At 38.6% G+C, this 18,523-nt stretch overlaps 1 protein-coding gene across 4 annotated transcripts in view; it reads left to right on the top strand.

Moving 5' to 3' along the window:
* The first annotated feature begins 6 nt into the window (after positions 1–6).
* Met (MET proto-oncogene, receptor tyrosine kinase) overlaps positions 7–18,523 on the top strand; it is a 107,649-nt gene continuing 89,132 nt past the window's right edge. For 2 of the 4 annotated variants that reach the window (XM_010621881.1, XM_010621879.1), the window contains exon 1: positions 7–138. The gene's annotated coding sequence lies outside the window, so the exon portion shown is untranslated. Of the gene's footprint in view, positions 139–358; positions 383–18,523 lie in introns of those variants that run through there. The other 2 variants (XM_010621882.2, XM_010621880.3) reach the window with 2 other exon arrangements.

Genomic DNA, 18,523 nt, shown 5'->3' with positions numbered 1-18,523 from the left:
TCCGCCGCGGTGCCCTGGCCCCGCGAGGTAACCCGACAGCCCCCTCCGGATCCCGCACCGCAGCCCGCTCCCCAGAGCTTCTGCTTTCTTTGTTCCCTAGGAGAACTGACTGCTGCTCCAGAAAGCAAGACCACGGAGGTGAGTGAGAGTTCGGGGGGCTTCGGAAACTGGAGGGAGGTTTCCTGGGGGAGTGGAAAGTAGAATTGGGTTGATCGCTCTGAGGGGTTGTTTCTGACGGCCAACGTGTGACTCCGGGGCGAGAGGGGCACTGGGGCAGTGGGTGTTCTTAGGACTCTCCTGGCCCGGCAAGTTTTAAGCTGTGATCTGATTCCGCCTTTACAAAGGGATCTGGTCACCCTGTCCAGGGCAACGCAGCGGCAAGGTTTGAGCCCAGTCATTTCCTTGTTTCCATCTCTGCTTTATTTGTATTGTTTGAGGGTCTTTCCACTGGGCAGGTGTTTCTGGGACGGTCTGAATTCTTCATTTACAGAGTTCGTGGTTCATCATTTTTCAGTCGTACCTTATCTCACTCCTGAGGCTCTGCAGAGGCGCAACAGATTCGAACCAGAGGTTGAGCACTCTGGCCAGTACTGGTGCTGGCCCAGTAATGAAAGCCCGATGTAGAATTTACTCCAAAGTGTGGTTTTTCCATTTCCTACCTTTTATGTTTTAAAGCAACCATTTGCTAATATGGCAGTTGGAGAGGTTTCCGGGGGCTCACGCATGAATAGTTGCACTGTGGATTTTCCCTTATCACAGTTTTATGTTCAGAATGAAATATTGTCAACTCTTAGGCAAAATAATAAGGATACTTTAATTGCCAAGTTAAGATGGACCATGAATATAAGAAGATTGTAAAAACTGACACTGAAGGGAATACAGACTGAATGTTAAAAAGACTGTTCACATTTTGTAGCATTGTGTGGAGGTTTATTCTGTCCATCAGCCAGACACACGCACATTGCCATGAAAATAGGTTCAGAAAAAAACATTGCTTTCCTTTACAGCTAAACTATTCCAGCTGACTAATGAATTTTTTTCTGCATGATAATGATCTGAAAATGATGTACATCGTGTTTCTCTTTGCTACTGGGGTATAAATTGTCTTTAATGTGAACAGTGTTAAGTGGTGCTTGGCTTATTTACAGGTATATGGCTTTCCTCTCCAGCTAGAAGCGTACTGGGCTTTGTTTTAAATATGTAAACTTCCATAATGGAACACAAATGAGTTGCTTTGGTCCCAATCATTTCAAGTGTATTCAGTGTTCATTTTTTGTGAACTGATTGGTGATTAACAGGTAAAATTTACATCATTCATGAGAAAATTCATGGTACCAAAAATGTATCTCATTGCCTATAAAACATACCAGTGTTTTAAAATTTGTGTTCATTTTGCAAACTTAACTACAAAAGCTGATAGTTGTTGACCTAAACATGTTTTGCTTTTAACAAGACAGAATTTATGGCATAAAGAGGATGATCTGCTGACTACTGCTTTTTCTAAGATTGCTTTGTTCTTAGTAATTTGCAATAGAGGTTTACTTTAGATATACACTACATGCTTTCAGAATTAGAGGATAGGATTTCTCTGCATGAGAAAATGTGCCAAATTAAGCATAGAAGGTCAATATGATAGTTTAGAACTCATCTGTTCACTCTTTCTAAACCTGTAATAAAAGAAAAATGACACATTTCTAAACATGAGAAATACCCATAATTTATAATTCCTCTTAAGACCACCATGTAAGAAAATGTATGCTCCACATTAATCCTGAATATTTTTACAGATTTGTTTTTAATGATATCTAAATGAAGAAATATTTTTTAAAATCAGTTTCTGTAGAGGTTGGTTAAAAAAAATAGTTCAGAATAGAATTGGTCTAGTATCATAGCCTCAGATAAACTTTTTCTCCTATGTCATCTGGAAACAAAGTGAACAAACAGCTCAGAAGGGCCGAGGCCTTCTCAGAACGCACTGGTGGCTGCCCCAAAGCCTAGGGTGATGGAACCTGTGTGTAGCCCAGCCCCACACACACTCAGACCCTTCCCTCTGTGCCCTCTTCCTCCTCGTCCCTGTCCCTTGGCTTGGTCACGCTTCTGCTTTCCAGCCCCTGTTTGTCCTCACTTTGTCATCCAGGTTCCTGGTTTCTTCTTCACTGTCATTAGGCTTAGTGGTTCTTACCAGAGCCATCTATGCTGTCTTGGCCTGCCCCTGAGATTTCCCTTGGTGTACTGTGTTTGTTCTTGGGACACCCAGTTTCCTTACTGTGTTCCCTTAATGGGAGAAAATACATGCAGAAATTCAAGTGCAAGGGAATCGTTTCCTTTTCCTGACTGGGTAATGTTGAAACTCTCATCTTTGACACCAAGCCCTTGGGGCGGTTCTTCAGTAAACACAGTACTCACCTCCATAATAAATGATAGGTACCCTGACTAATGTCAATTCAGGATCCTGTTGATTCTGTGTTCTTAACAGGCACTGAGTTGCTGCCAGGCCCACATTTGCCTCACTAAAAATAGCTAAGAACTGTACTTTGAGCATCATATGTGTTGGGTACTAGGAGAATGTTTTTTTAAAGAAGAAGAAATGAAATCTCTGCTCTTGAAAAGTTTATAAATCTGGCTATACAGAGATTGCACATAAGTAGAACCCAAATGCGCAATAATTAAAAGGGACTTATATTTTTAAAAAGGACCTTAGAAATCATCTCATTTGCTATTAAATAATAGACGTTTTAAAAATCAAAAGATTGGAACCCAAAGGCCTTAAAAATTTCAAGGTGCTTATGTGTGCATCATTTTGCTGATGCTACAAGCCGGGTATGGCTGATTTCAGTGTCATCACGGTCCTATGTCATAGCCTTGCGGCTGCCCTCCTCACTGACAGCAGCGCCACACTGCCTCGTCCCTCAGCCATCACCCAAGATTAACTCTTAGAAGCACTTTCCACTGAGTTAGGTTGCTATCCATAAGTTAGTGATGAGTGAAGAATAAAAAGATAACCAAAGGGGCAAGGGGAAGGAATAAAAAAGCTTCATTTGTATGGTGGGGGTGGAGGTGTCTTCTTGTCAGATGAACTGTAATTTTGTAATGTGCCCTCCAATAAGAAAAGCTCATTTTTGGAGAGCTTTTCAGCTGTGTTAAACAGCTTAATATATTCCCCTTGGGTTTTGTTTCAATAAAAACATCCAGTAAAATCTGACTACTTTGCTTTTCAAGGGACAAAATGAAGAAGGTGTTTTTATAAGCTGTAAAACATAATTGAGAGAAAAATCACATGTGTGGCATTTGTAGCAGGAGGTGTGAGCACTGTGAAATGAAAAACAGTTAACTTCGTAATCACATATGTAAAGACATATTGCCTATACAAGTTTATGATGGGTGATGGAACTTGAAACTGTTTTGGTCCTAATACAATAAAGGATAGCAGTTACAAAATGTGGCTTGAAAATCGCAGGTTCTAATGTAAGCCCAGTTCTTGTACTCTGTGACTGTGGTGAGGATTTAGTCATTTATTCAGGATTATTTGTTGAATATCTAGCAGGCATAGTTCTAGACATGGATGTTTCAGTAGAAAGTAAAGCAGGCCAAAATCTCTGGATTCCTACTGTTGTATTCTGTTCAGGGAGACAGAAAATAAAGAGAAAGGAAGGAAGGGAGTTGGTGGGGGGAGAAGGCGAGAGGGAGGGAGGGAAGGAGGGAGGGAGGGGAAGAGGGAGGGAAAGAGAATGTGTTTTGTGTTGTAAATCATAAGAGCTACAAAGGAGAATAAAGTTGTGAACAGAATAAGTGACTCAAAGATAAGAGGAGGCAGGGTACTGACTGAAAAATTCAGGAGTGAGGTCAGGTAAGGCCTCATATCAAGGTGGCCCCTTGAACTAAAACCTGAAGGAGATGAGGGAGTCATGTGGATATCTGCAGTGCCCTTCTTACTGTGTTCTTTTGTGGAACTGTATAGTGCACAGTTTGTACAGCTGTCTACAGAATCCCTGGTGTTTGAAGGTTAGTCTGAAGAGGAAGATAGAGGAGTGGCCCACACTGTTTAGTTATGGGCTATGGAAAAGGACTCAACGACATTTTCCTGGTCCACCTTGATCAGCCATATCAGTCCATTTGGATATCTCTTCTAATTTTCCACACTGTGAGCCTGGCCCATGGTTTGTTAAGAGTAACCCCAGTGGCCTTTGTTGCTGATGCCTTGAAGGATGTGAATCTGGAGACAGAAAAAGAGGCGATTGGTGATGTGTAGCCCACCTGGGTTGCACCTACTTCCTTTCTCTCTCCCCCGCTTTCCCTTTCTAGTGTTAAGGCACTGCACTGCATTTCCTTCCTCTGCCATCCTGTCATGACCTAACTATATGCCCTGTATGATCATTTGTAGACAGGTACCTTAAATGAGTGGATCCAGCCATTTCACTAGAGATTGACAAACTGATAGAAAAAGCCCTATCTGAGAGGAGACAGTTACCACTTAGTGTTACCAGCGTTGCCCTGAGGCCCATTGTGTGGTATGGGCCCATTAGTGGTATCTTTCAAATTTGTGGGAGAAGCTAATCATCTCCTAATTTTAAAGTGTTGACTCAGTATCTTTAAAATACTGTGCAGCCTAGAGAGCAGAAAGTCTGCAGGCCAGATTTGGTCCCTGGGGGTCCCAGTGACTCTAGGCTCTGCCCACATGTGCTGAGTAGTGTCCTGTGGTACTCAACCTCAAGAACACTTCAAAACATATTTTATTTTCTACAATTATCACATTTTTCCCCTCTGGAAAATTAAGCAATTCCAAAAAGAAGAAAATATTTTATAATTCATTTTCTCTTGGAACATACTTCTCTAAACTCATCAGTTTACCTACTTTACATTGAGCTATGTATATGTCTGAACTAAAAGATAATTTCGTTATTTCATTCTTAAACTGAAGCAGTTAGTCTCTGAAACCAGAGTCCATCTGAACTTTATATATAAACTTAATTTCCAAGTTCTCTCATTAAGAATAAATTCTCCCTTTGAAATATGGGGCCTTCTCTCCCTCCCCCTCCTTTCTCTCTCTCTCTCTCTGACAACCTCACCCAATGTTATTACTCTAATGCCATTGAAATTCAGAATGTACACTGTCTTGCTGGTTTTGAGCACCATTTAAACGCACTCTGATCCGTGTTGCAATCAATTTTTTTTCTCCAAAGGTATAGAGGTTCACAGGTTATGTGCTAACTTGTTTTCTTTAATCCTAAAAACTCTGAAATACCCAGACTAATGGCCTTGGTGTTAGAAAGACAGATTATGTACTATATTTCTTCCTACTATTTTAATGTAAATATAATATCAGAAATAGTGCACATATTAAGATCAGTGCCCTTTTCCTATTTTGAAATGGTTTCGTGCTCGCCAGTAGTTGAAAATATGAGACAGAACCTAGAAATCTCAGGTTCAGTTTTGAAGTTGTACGTTTAAAAAGAAAAAGATGACTTGGAAATTCAGAAAATATTCCAGCTGTTGGGTAAAAGCATGGAAGATTTCTGACTTTTACTCAAAATACCAAGAAGAGGTATCAGAGCTGGAGAGCTTTGAAGTAAGGTAGTCTCCAAAAGTCAGAGAGAAAGATGGAGTAAATTTGTTTAGCAGAGGTAGTTTGCCTCATTTGGGGCCTATTCAGATGGGAAAGAAAAACTCAGCCAAGTTTTGGGTCCATAAGACAACTCAAATTAGCTTTAAAAATAAATTTTGGCTTTACTTGGACCAGAGCATTTTCTCTCTTCAGCTTTAAACCTAGGGGTCTTTAAAGGGAAATATAATCCATGTGTTTTTGATTCACCAAATCGTAAGCCATTACCCGTAAACTGTATGTCTCTCTAAACTCTTTGATGTCTAAAATTGTTGAAACCATGTAAAACCCTTTTTGTTCCAGAAAAATAGGAAGTTAGTTTTTGCCAAGGGTCAGTAAACAGCATCTTCAGAAATCCATTAGGTGTAAGATCCTGCAGCCACAAGAGAATAGAAGTTTGAATGAGTACTAATCCATTTTCTGCTGCAACATGAAAAATATAAGTATCTTTAAAGATCTGTTTGCCATAGCAGTATTCAGTTGAAATCCTTACTAATGCCAAAAAAAAAAATTTTTTTTTGACACCTCTCCTCTTTGTATTGTAATATAAATATGAAGCCCAAATATTTATCATTTTTTTCTTGGCACATAGTAGGTACTTGGTAAATATTTTGTAGAGTGTTAAATGGATGACTTTTTCTTCTGCCCAGAACCTTCCGGCTAATGTCAATTCAGTATCAATACCCATCTGTCATATCTTGGAGTGAAATCTATTCTGAGTTGGTGACCTGCTTCAACAAATTTTTTAAATAAGCCATCTAACTAAATATATGACATTTATTGAAATTCATTTTGTACCATGAAGCAACTGCCTTGTGAAGAGTGCTGAAAATAGGAAGGGATTTCTAGGCTAATTTGATTAAATATTCAGTTGTTACCATATGCCTTCTGAAAATTGATTTTTTTTTCCACTTTCACTATTCCTGTCATCCTTCCTCCCACCTTGACACTCTTACTGATTGAAAGCTATGCACAGAAAAGGGAAGGCTACTTGTCTCTATATGCAAGAGCAGCAAATTCAAACAGGCTTAGAAAACAAACATAATGCTATAATCATAAGTTGCCATTATATAGAAGGAGGAAAATGGAGTTCTCAACAATAATGGTGATTTTGAGATTTGTTCCACATTATATGGATGACACATATTTTGAACTCCATTGTGTGGAGAAAGATACCATCTTACTGTAGTTATATTCCTGTATTTGTGTGTATTTTCTGGTAACTAGGTTTCCCATAGAAACTCAGTACACATATGTAGCTTTTAAGTGGAGTTGAAATGTTCGTGTTTAGAGCATGTGGCTGCCTTGGGGGACAGAGGAAGATATGGTACTGAAACATAAGTGTGGAGATCTTTCTTGAACACCATGTTGTGGATATCTAAATACACATCACGTTTTGTCCTCAGAAAACCTCTCTTAATCAAAATGTGTTGTCATGGTGTGACGTGTAATGGTGACAGGATTTGGCAGTTTCTTTTATTTTGTTGGTGAGGAAGATTATGATCTTGAAAAGGAGATTTTCTCAGGTGACCTTGAGTGCTTATCAAATATATACAGCATCATTTGATCCTTTAAAAAAATTTACTACAGATAACACCATAGAAGGAGTAACTTATTTATATAGGTCAGACTTGCCTAAATTTTATTTCAATGCCTGGCTAAATCATCAGTAATAATTAAATGTCAGTGTGTTTGTGCACTTTTGTCTTTAGATGCTTTTTAAATCCAGTTAAAAGGACTCACACCTTAATAAACAAATAAATGTTTCTGTACTCACACATTTGCAAAAATGTAGTTTAATTTAGGAAAAAAATCTAACTCGCTCATACTATAGATATAGATAATAGATTTAAAATAGATAAATACAGAACATAGATAATAAGAAGACTTAGAGACTTTGATGAGATATTGGATTGGTGAGCTAAAAGGAGAATGGTTGGTAGATATGTCAAGGTCAAGGGCATGAGAGCATTTAAATCATTAAGAGAGTGTCCCCTGAGGGGTCAGGCTGCCTGCCTTCTAACTGAGAAACAAGTCAAAATGGAAAATAACGATAAGCTCACAGAAAAATGGTAAGGTACACAGTGAGCAAAGTCTAAACTGCTCTTCTATTTCTATCACATGATAGTGATTCTGGGAGAAGATCAGCTGCAGTCTGTGTTGTGGTTTAAATAGTTCATAAATGGGAAATTTGGCTTCTAGGGTGGTAGTGTTGGGAAATGATGGGAACCTTTAAGGCGTGGGTCCTAGTGAGAGGTCTCTAGTCCTTGGTGCCTGCCCTCGTGCAGGATTGGATGACACTAGTGCCTCTGAGTCCTAGTTCAAGATGCGAGAAGATGCTCTAATCATCCTCTCATCACTGCCATGGCCATCCACCATGAGGTCCTCACCACAGCTGAGCTGCTACAAGGACCACGCCCCTGAATCTCCAAAACTGTGAACTAAATAAACCCCTTTTCTATAAAGTTAGCTTCCTTGGGTATTCTCTAGTGTATTGTAACGCACACCTGACCAGTGCCATCTATCTAGTTCTAAATTGGGCCTCTTAGTCCATCCTACCCATAGCTGCCAAGAAGCATAGCAGGAAAATGAAGCAGAAGCAGAAAGAATTTTTGTTTTCTGAGTGTCGGGGTTTGTCCTCAGGACTCTATTATCTACTCTGATACTAGGTAAAATTCTATCTTTTTAGACGAAGTCATAATGTTAAAAAGAATATTAAAAGAAAAATCAGAATAAAAATTTCTAGCATAATCTCATTATAATATATAATTATTGTTGGGGGGTGGGGAATTAGCTCAGTGGTTCTGGCACCTGCCTCGCAAGCGGCAAGGGCCTGAGTTCAATCCTGAGTACCGAAAAAAAAAATATTGCTGGGACCAAAAGCTATGACCCTAAAAACTATATCAACAGTTGTTTCTCCTTTATATGTTATCTGCTGTGAGCATAAATTAGCTTTCCTTGAGACTCTTATTTCCAGGACATTTCTTTGGATCTTGACTACAAAGTTCATATGGAGGAATTGCACTTTCGTAGTCTGAAATGAACTCATACAATGATCTAAAGATTTGAAAGAACTTATATCAAAGCCTGCTTTTACTTTCTGCCTTTCTTACTCCCCCACAATCTTGCACGAACAGCTGTCATAGGACTCTGGCCTCACGTTGAGGCAGAATTCTTCCCTCTGCAGCCAGAGGCTGGCCTGTCTGGAGTACGCCTATAGTCTAACCTGTCTAGTTAAGACAAAGACAGTAAACAAATATAATCATTTAGGGCTTAATTGAAGCTTTGGATTTAAAATATTACCTTCACTGTTGTTGTTTTTTTAATTGAGTATCAAATAGTACAATATTTCAAGTTTTATTGAATTATATAAAGAAGCATCCAAAGCAGAAATTGTTGACAGAAGAAAAGCTCCCTCCTAACAGAAATGAATATGTATTTGAGGCTTTTTCAAAATTCCCTTTCTGTCTTGTCAAAATTAAGAGACTTCTAGATTTTATTTCAGGCTCACTAACACATACTTGCATTGTTCATTGAAATCTGTATGTCAAGGCCCAGTGATTTTAAACATTCTTCTGGTCTTCAAAAAACTTACAAAGAAGTCATGTTGTTTAAATCACCAGAAAAGTACAGATAAAACGCCAGACAGTTTCATTAATGACAATGAAAGGTGAGAGCCCTTGAATCTTTGTCATAAGTTGATCAATTACTTTCCAAATATTATTAAAGATTCTAAATGAATAGCTAGAGTGGTATTCAGGATCAAGGCTCTCTCACAATCCTTAAATGAGTTTTAATTTTCAGAGTTAGATGATTATTATATCAGACTCATTTCTTAAACATCTTTAGACTGTGGTGTTTATTGAAAAGAGAGCAGAGTATCTTTCAATATTTTTTTCCCTGAAGTTATTCCTTGCAGATGTCAACAACCTGATTTTGACATAAAAATAATCAAATGTTGGCATTTCCTCTTAATAAAGGCCCATAGAACTAATGAATTATATAAAATTACAGGGAATTTACTACAGAGGTTATAATCATGTAACTATTTAGTTCCCAAGTTGACCTGCTGACCAGGTATATTCTCCTTAAGAATGGGCATTATGCATTGAAATAAGGATTATTTCAAGCACATTTTTATTGTTTTTTTTTTTCCTCAATGAGTTTATTGGTACATTCTAGGTATACAGTACAGTTGCATTCATCATTGGGATCTTGTACTTTTACATGACAGGTCTTGGTTCTCATTTTTTCCCCATATCCCTGCCCTCCCTTCACCCCCTCCTCCCTTCCCTATTTACAAATACTTTATTTCCATTTTTTCATTTTCTCATGTTTTTTTTTCTTTCCCCTTATTTCCTTTCCCCTACCCTTCCTACTTCCCCTACACCTTTAGCCCTTTTCTTGCTATTTCACATTGTCAATTATATCATTAGGAGCTTATGTACCAGAGCTTTTTCACACCAGAGAAACTATTCAGTATTTATACGTGTGTGACTTATTTATTTCACTTAGGAGTATATCCTCAACATGTATCCATTTTCCTATGAATGACTCTAATTTCTCATTCTTTATGGCTAAATAGTATTCCATTTGATCCCAGGGCTTTATACATGCTAGCCAAGTGTTCTACCACTGACATACATCTCCCATCCTATTTATTTTGAGACAGGGACTTGATAAGTTGCCCAGGATGGCTTCAAACTTTTCAGTCTTCCTGTCTCAGCCTCCCAAGTGGCTAGGTATGCACCACTATGCCCAGCTAACTTCCAATTTTGACCAGTCCATTGCACCCACTTTTTCTGTCAAACCTATTTGCTTGTCTGTGATCTTACTCTTTTCCATGTCCATTGCAACAGTTGCAAACTCTCACCATTTTTCTAAACTGTTGAATCTCTTTGACTCCTCTTACTTTTAGTGTAAGATCTTCTTTTACATTTAGAGTAACTGAAGCCCAGATGGTTTCCATGTGGCCATTATGACCTCCTTGCTTCTGTCTCAGAGAATGAAGTGGTCTTTTCCACCTGTGAATGTAATCCCATTCTTCTCCGAATCTTTGATCTGCTTGCTTCATCTTTCCTGCTCTTCCTACTCTCCTCTCCCATCTTGAAAGTCTCCAGCATTTTTCATTCAGTCTTTAATTCAAGACTGAGTTAAGTATTGCTGTTGCTATTTCAGGAAAAAGAAATTCAAACACATATGTAGGCACGCTGATTGGATCATGAATACATAAATACCTCATTGGTCACTCCTGTTTCTCTTATCCTTTAAATAAAGAAATCTTGAAAATAAAGTTCTAACCTATTTTCTCAACCTTCTTTACTACATTCATACCTTAATTCATTCGGCTGAAGCAGTCCCTTTCAGATTCCCCAAGAAAATCTCCTTGCTGTAATCATCAGTAATGTCTTCTTGCCAAATCGAATGGACATTTCTTATGCCACTTGACCCCTCTGTGAAACACACTATTTTGCACACTATATGTCTTACTCCTCCATCGTTGGAAGTTCCCCTTTAGCGTGGAAAACCATTCAGACTTTGCATCTTGCCATTCCTTTGATTACAGTTTTTTTTTTCTTAAACAGGCTGAATATCCCTTATCTGAAATGCTTAAAACCAGAAGTGTTTCATACTTTTTCAGATATTGGAATACATGTTGAGTCTACCAGTTGGATATTCCTAATCCAGCATCTAAAATCTACATTGCTCCAAAATTTGAAACTTTTCGCACTCAAAAAGTTTTAAATTTTAGAACATTGTGAATCTTGGACTTTCAAATTAAGGATGTGCAACCTATATAAAGTTTAGATTCTAGCCTTTTTGAGGTTCCATCTGAATTCCTTCTTTCTATTTATTGAATATACCAATGGTTGATCACACTTACCCCAATGACTTCAAATATAACAATGAGTTCTGAACTGCTATCTTTGATTTTCTCTTCGCTTATGTTGTTAGGTGCTTCATAGACATTACCACTTAAATAGCAAACAGGTATCTCAGAGTTGCTAACTAAACTAATCATTTTTTATTGTTTATTGGTACATTTTAGGTATACAATATGATGGCATTTATCATTGGGAATTTGTGCTTTTATATGATGTATCTTGGTTCTTGTTTCTTTTCCCCATTCCCCTGCCCCCCCCATTCACCCCCTCTACCCTTTCCTATTTACAAAGACTTTGTTTCCATTTTTCCTTCTCTCATATTTATTACTTTCCCTTCTTTCCTTTCCCCTACCCCTCCCACTTTCCCTTTCTCCTTGGAACTTTTCTTCCTAAACTAATCACTTTTGCCCCCAAACTTCTCTTCCTATTTTCCTTCCTTTGATTTATATCACCCAAGATAGACATTTTTTAGCCATCCTTGACTTCTCAGTCTCTCCTGTAGTCAAAATCCCTATTGAACCATTACCACATAAATTGTCCTTCTCTAATATCTTTCTCATGTATTCTGCTATCGCTATACCACCTGAATCTTTGTTCAGAACCATTCTTTCAGGTATTATCCATTAATTTGACAAATGCTTACATATATGCAGTGACACTAACTTGAGAGCTAACACTGGAGCTCACAGTCTGGTGGAAGACAAGATTAATTACAACACAGCAGGATAAAGGCTACAGGGAAAGCAGTTTTGATGTATAAATACATGAGAGAGTTCCAGTTGTGTTACTAGAAAGTTCTAGAGGCTTTCCAAAAATGTTACTGAAGGTGAAACTTGAGAGGATAGTGAAGGTTATCCATGTGAAGGCAAGGGCAAGAGGGTTCCATAAAGAGGAATCCATATGTGCTGACACATTTACGTGAGAAACCACATGGCTTGCTGCAAAAACTTGCTGCAAGGTGGCTAGTAGGGCAGTGATGAGAGGTAAGGCAGGAAAGGTAGGCAGATGCCAAATCATGCATGGCTTTTGAACTTTGCTGAAGAGTTGACTTTTGTTCAGCAAAGAAAATGACATAATCAGATTGCCAGTTTAAAAATATCTCCAGTTCATTGAGAAACAGATTAATAAGGAAAGTGTGCACAGGGCAGACCGTCTAGGAACCAGTTGTAGTAATTCAGTCAAGAAGTGACCTTGCCTTGAGTGATGGGAATGGAAGCAGATTGGCATATGGACATATCCAAAAAATGTGTCCGTGGGAATCAAAGCCGATGTCCTGGAAACGGGAAATTTTAGGCATTTGGGATGCAAAGTGAGAGGGCAGATTTCATGAGAATGAACAGTTACCAGAAGAATATCCAAGTTCTCCTTTTTCATCTTGTCACAGTCACTTTCTTTGTCCAGCCTGTTAGCTTTGGAGGTCCCGGAACAGAGTTCCTCTTTCCTCATTCTCTGTCCTCTTCCTTGGTGATGTCACCCAGTCTCATGGATTTTCATATCATCTTTGTGCCGACAACCACTTCATTTAAATCTCTACCCCCTTTCTTCTGAGCTATATGTTGGACTGGAACATTCCACTGTATGCCCGGCCTCTCCACTTGGATGTCTAAACAATACCTCATCCATGAACAAAATCACGTTGATTTTCCCACATCTCCACAGAACTCCTGGTGCTCTTAATCCTTGTGACTGTTTCACCTACTAGCTTCTCCACGTCAGAACTGGCAAAGCCATTCTCCCTGTTACAAAATCTAAAATCCTTAGGTGTAATTTTGACCCCTTTTTTCCCTCACACATCTCATATAAAAATCCATCAGAAAATCCCATGAGCTGTGTCTCCAAGATATAACCACAATTCAGCTACATCTAATCATTCATTCCTTCCCCCCTAAGGCCAGAACATCACTATTGCTTAGCTGGCCTGTCTCAGCAGCCTGCCAGCTGACCTCACAGCCTCTACATTTGCCCTTCCTGTCCTCTGCCACCAGCAGTTTTCTCATGTGATCAAGATTCCATTAACACGTACTCACTCAGCACCCTGCATTGACTGCCTACAAACTCCTGGTCTTTGTCTTCTCTTGATCTCATGTTTTGGTCACCAAGGTCCAGGCTGAAGAACCCTTTTTATGCTCCTGCTTTTGTCTTTCTTGCTTCTGCCCAGAAATCTCTTTCACTGCTCAGATGGCTAAAATCTTCCTCATCCTCAACTTTTCTCTCAAAAGTTTTTCTCCCAGATTTTCAAAGCTACATTTATTCTCTCCACCATCCCTCCAGACAGTTCGAACCCCTACACCTGCTCTTCTCCCCCATAACATTTACCGACTTCTAATACACTATTCAGTCAACGTATTTACATGTATTCACTGTTGCCTGGATTGCACTGCTATTGTGTTCCTTCAGAGCAGGAGTGGCTGTTTTGTTTCCTGATACATCCTGATCACCTAGCACATTGTAGGGCCTCAGCATATATTTATCAAACTTAATCCTAAGTAGCTGTTGCATGGACAAAATTGAAGTTGGAATGTTGACTCTGTGGACAATATGGAGATAAAGATATACAGATCTAGAAATCTTCATTTTGCTGTTAATCCTCATCCTTATTCTTCTACCTAGACCAATACAGTGATCTTCTGTGGTGTCTTCTAACTTTGGTTCCTATCCACTCACCACACTGTCACCAAAATATATATTCATACCATTTTATATATTGCTTTCCATCTCCTGCTTAAGACTCCCCACCTACAGATAAAATTCAGACCCTTCAGCTAGACAGGTAGGGCTGCCTGTCATATGGCCCCAGCCCAACCTTCCAGTGACGTCATCCACTGCCAGTCCAGCCCACACAACCTCTAGCAAGTTATAGCTTTTTGAACAGTGCTACCAATGCTCCTTGAGATGCATGTGTGAGTCCACGGTGTCTGGGCTGTCCTGGGCCACTCATTTATCCCGAGGAACCCAAAATAAGCCCTGTCTCCTCTCTGAAATGTTCCTTGGCTTCCCGCTCAGTGTACTTAGTTTTATCCCTCTGTGTCCCTTCAGTCTTGGATGAAGTGAGCAAAAAGTAAGGACACTCAGTCAAGGGTGATTTTGTAATGACTTGCCTTCTCTTTGCTCTTCTTGTCTCTCTGCTTGAAATATATATACCCCTGGTATGTGCATACACACACACACACACACACACACACACTTGCATGCACTCTTCCCTGAATTATTTTTCTTTGAATTGATCAGTTATATAAATGCAATGCTGAGCACAGTTGTTTTTAAGTTGTCCTAACCTTTTGGTTCATTGATTTTTCCGAGGATCCAAGCATTTGCTGAGTTTTAGAAATTGGATTCTGTACTTATTTTTCATTCCTATCCCATTTTCACTAGGATTAGTTTTCTTGGCCTTCTGTATTTATTTAAAAATATTTAAAATTTTGTAGAAAGTTCTGTTTGGTTACTTATTTTCTATTGACATAGTAATCTCAACTTAGTGATGTTTATATGCTTTTAATTTTTCTTCCAAACCTGTTAGAATTGCATTATGTTCACCCACAGAATCCTCGTCAATACAAAGTATGGCCAGATTTGGTAATTCCTTCCATTCACAATATTCTCATGATTTCTATTGCTATTTGTTTATTCATTTATTTACTGAGCTAGGGGTCAAATATAGGCCCTTGAACATGCTACACAAGAACTATCACTGAACTATATCCCTAGCCCTTATTCTCATGATTTCTGACAGTGTTTTTTTGCTTTGCTTGAAAAAGAAAATGTCAGATAATGACCCAACGCACTGTCCAAGAGACTTTCGTTCATTCCTTTGTTAGAGTCCAGTTGCCAACCTGCATGAGCAAATAAGATCCAGAATTTTGTCAAAATCATATTATACACACCTACCTCATGCAGTCACCTGAGTGCACTCCTCGTGCCTATCTTCTCAGTCTTTCTGGCCCTGGATGCTTCTTTATATGTCAGCCGCTGTGGCAACAATAGGATCCACTCAGTACACTCCTCCAAAGCCATTTGATTTTGGCTTTAGGTGATTCCAGAGGAGGTTGATCAGCCCAATCCGGAGCACAGTCCCCTGTCTGGAATTGTAGCTTACCTTATGCTGAGGACATTTGCAGCCCCTACAGAAGGAATGTCTGATTCCTTAGTGAGTAGTGTGCCAGCTTCTTCTATAAGTTGTTTCCCTCAGCAGTTCACATTCTGACTGTTGAGTCCGGTTTATCACATCCAAACCCTGTATTTAAATGCAGCAGGAAGAAGTTGCCAGGCTCAGTTTATTTTAACTTACATATGGAGAGAGATATTTCTCAAATATTACTTGTGGGTTTATGTTATTCAACATTTCTAGATTAACTGACCAAATCTGGTAGCACTTCTGTACAATCTGAATTGTAAAATTACATCCATCCATTAAGATGAAAATATGAATGATAATTTTGGTTTCAAGCATTTTAACAGTGGGAAGGTTCAACCTTCACAATTTCAAGGACCATGAAACTTTCTTGTCTGACTTACAGTTTATTCAGGGGGCAAGTGCCTGTCCATCAGTCAAGGGTCGGGCAGTTCAGTGAGTTTTCTGAACAGAATTTTTTTTATAATATGCACAACATTAAAACAAATATCCATGTATTCATCTTTCTCAGAAGTTGAGCACTTTCAACCATTCTTTTTTTGCTTTGTTTTGTTTTGTTTTTGTTTCAGGGGATCAAACTCGGGACCTTGTGCTTACAAGTCAGGCGGTGCCACCACTGAGCTAAATCCCCAGCCCTCAGCCATTCTTTAAAGGACAAAAATGTTTGCCAACACACCAAAATTTATGATGGATAATCTTGAGAATGTAGTGAGAATAAAAGCAGTATCTCAAATAAAAAAAACTTTTATGATAATGAATTTAACAACTTCTAGAAGCAGTAATTATAACACATGCAGATTATTCTTGTACCAAATTTGACTTTTCTTCTGTCACCTAAATTTGAAATTTTTAATAAATAAAACGTAAATCTAGAAATACTTTTTCTGCTTCAGAAATTTCATGTCATGTATACAGTTATCCATAGTACTTTAGTTATTAAAAAAAATCCTTACTCTCACATGGTTATACCATGGCATGATTTTAAAGCCACCTGTGAGGAACAGGTTACCCTACTAATCGCTTTTAAAATAGCATGTTCTACTGCTATGTTGTTCAGCGGGTGGTTTACACTCCAGGAGTGATTCACAAGTCAGGCAGCATAGTCACATCCCTATGGCTGGTGAAAACAAAGGCAAAAGCTGATCAGCAGGAAAGTGCTGCAGCTGCCTGTGCCCCTTCCAGAATTGGCCAGTTAATTTCTCTGATGCAAATCATTAACCTGTTTATAATCAGACATTCACCTAGCCAACTTTCTTATCAATCACAGGACTTATTAGAAAAAGCAGACTCAAACAGAAAGGTTTTTGGCTTAGCTTGTGATAGTTGGTCCGTGTTTAACAGACAATCTGTAATGTCTGGATATTTATATGACATATCAAACAATGTTTAGAGTGTGAAGTCAATGACACATTGACATTTTCTTATTGTATCAGTGAGATACATATTGTCATGTCAGTTCTTGCCAGGAATTTCTCAACAAAATAAAAATTTTTTTCAGTATTTCAATAAATATTGATATGCCCAGCCTGATTTTTAAAAATAGCATGTTTTAGAAACACAGCAGCAAAAAAAAACTAAACATTTTTGCAACATTCATATATTGCCAAACCTTAAAAAATTGTTTTACCTCAAAGATAAATAAATGCAACAGAAAATCTTTTCAATCTGAGTTCTATTAGCAAGAAAAAAAGTGATTATTTCATTAGTTTTTTTCCATTTAAAATCTTACAACTAGAATTATCATTTAAATATGTTTAGCCAGGCATGGTAGCACACACCTGTAATCCCAGCTCTTGGAAGGCTGAGCAGGAGGATTGCCACAAGTTCAAGGCCAGCCTGAACTACATAGCGAAACCTTGTCTCAAAAAAAAAAAAAAAAAAACCAATAAATAATTGTAAAGGTTTATGAAACTTACACACACAAAAAAAAATTCAGTGTCTTTCTGAAGTTCAAATTTAAAAGGGCCTTCTACGTCTATACTTTCTAAATCTCATTGGGGCTATGAAATTACTCTTTTTTAAAGAGGTTAAAGTAACGGTTCCTGTTTGTTTTCCTTCCTTAATATGGGAGGACCTTTCTGTGGCCTCTGTCTTGGAAAACAACTTAAGAAAAATTTCACAAACCTGAAACAGGGTTAGAGAAAAACCACAAGATGGCCAAATGGTGGGAAAATAAAACACCATTTAAACTGTAAATAAGAGTAGTATAGTGATGACACAGTCACCAGGTATTCGGAGTGGTCTCATTCATGCCCTGGGCAATGTCCTCATTTTTGTTGAGGACAGGTAAAAACTGGCTAAAACAAAATTTAGGATAATAAACATAGTAGCTATGTTTACTGAATGACACTATGCTGCATAATTGGATGCCAGTATCTTTCATAATTTATCTCTAACCCTCAGAGCCAACCCACAAGGTATGGACCAAAGTGAGCCCCAGACTCAGAAAGTGCAAAAATAGTAGGGTCCAGGTGCATATCCCATCTAAATCTTTGTATGAACAGAGCTCTCCACTATACCCCTCCCCTTCTCTAGAAGATTCCATGAGCTCTGAGAAGAGTGTTATAAAGTGTTTGTCAAGCAAACTAGTTTGCAAATATTAAAAATAAAATTGATTCACGGGTGTTTGGATCATTTAAATGTGATCATACAAAAAAGCAACCAGTGGCCGGGGATTTAGCTCAGCCGTTCGGTGGCCTGCCTTGCAAGCGCAAGGGCCCGAGTTCAATCCCTGATATAAAAAACAAACAAACAAAAGAGCAACTGGACCGACAATAAAATCGTAAAGAGTTCTTCTGTCCCCTTGACTTGCTGTTAGAAATTGTTGTCAGGTTAGTGTTTGACTGCATTAGAAGAGATAGATGTTTAAAGTCAACTGAGGCTCTTTTGATGATTATAAGAGTTAAGGGT

This window comes from Fukomys damarensis, unplaced genomic scaffold (assembly GCF_012274545.1).
Source record: "Fukomys damarensis isolate Sample0158 unplaced genomic scaffold, DMR_v1.0_HiC HiC_scaffold_4, whole genome shotgun sequence".
In the NCBI taxonomy this organism is placed as follows: Eukaryota; Metazoa; Chordata; class Mammalia; order Rodentia; family Bathyergidae; genus Fukomys; species Fukomys damarensis.
Note: the sequence above shows the minus strand (reverse complement) of the source record. Positions and strands in the feature narration are given on the sequence as shown.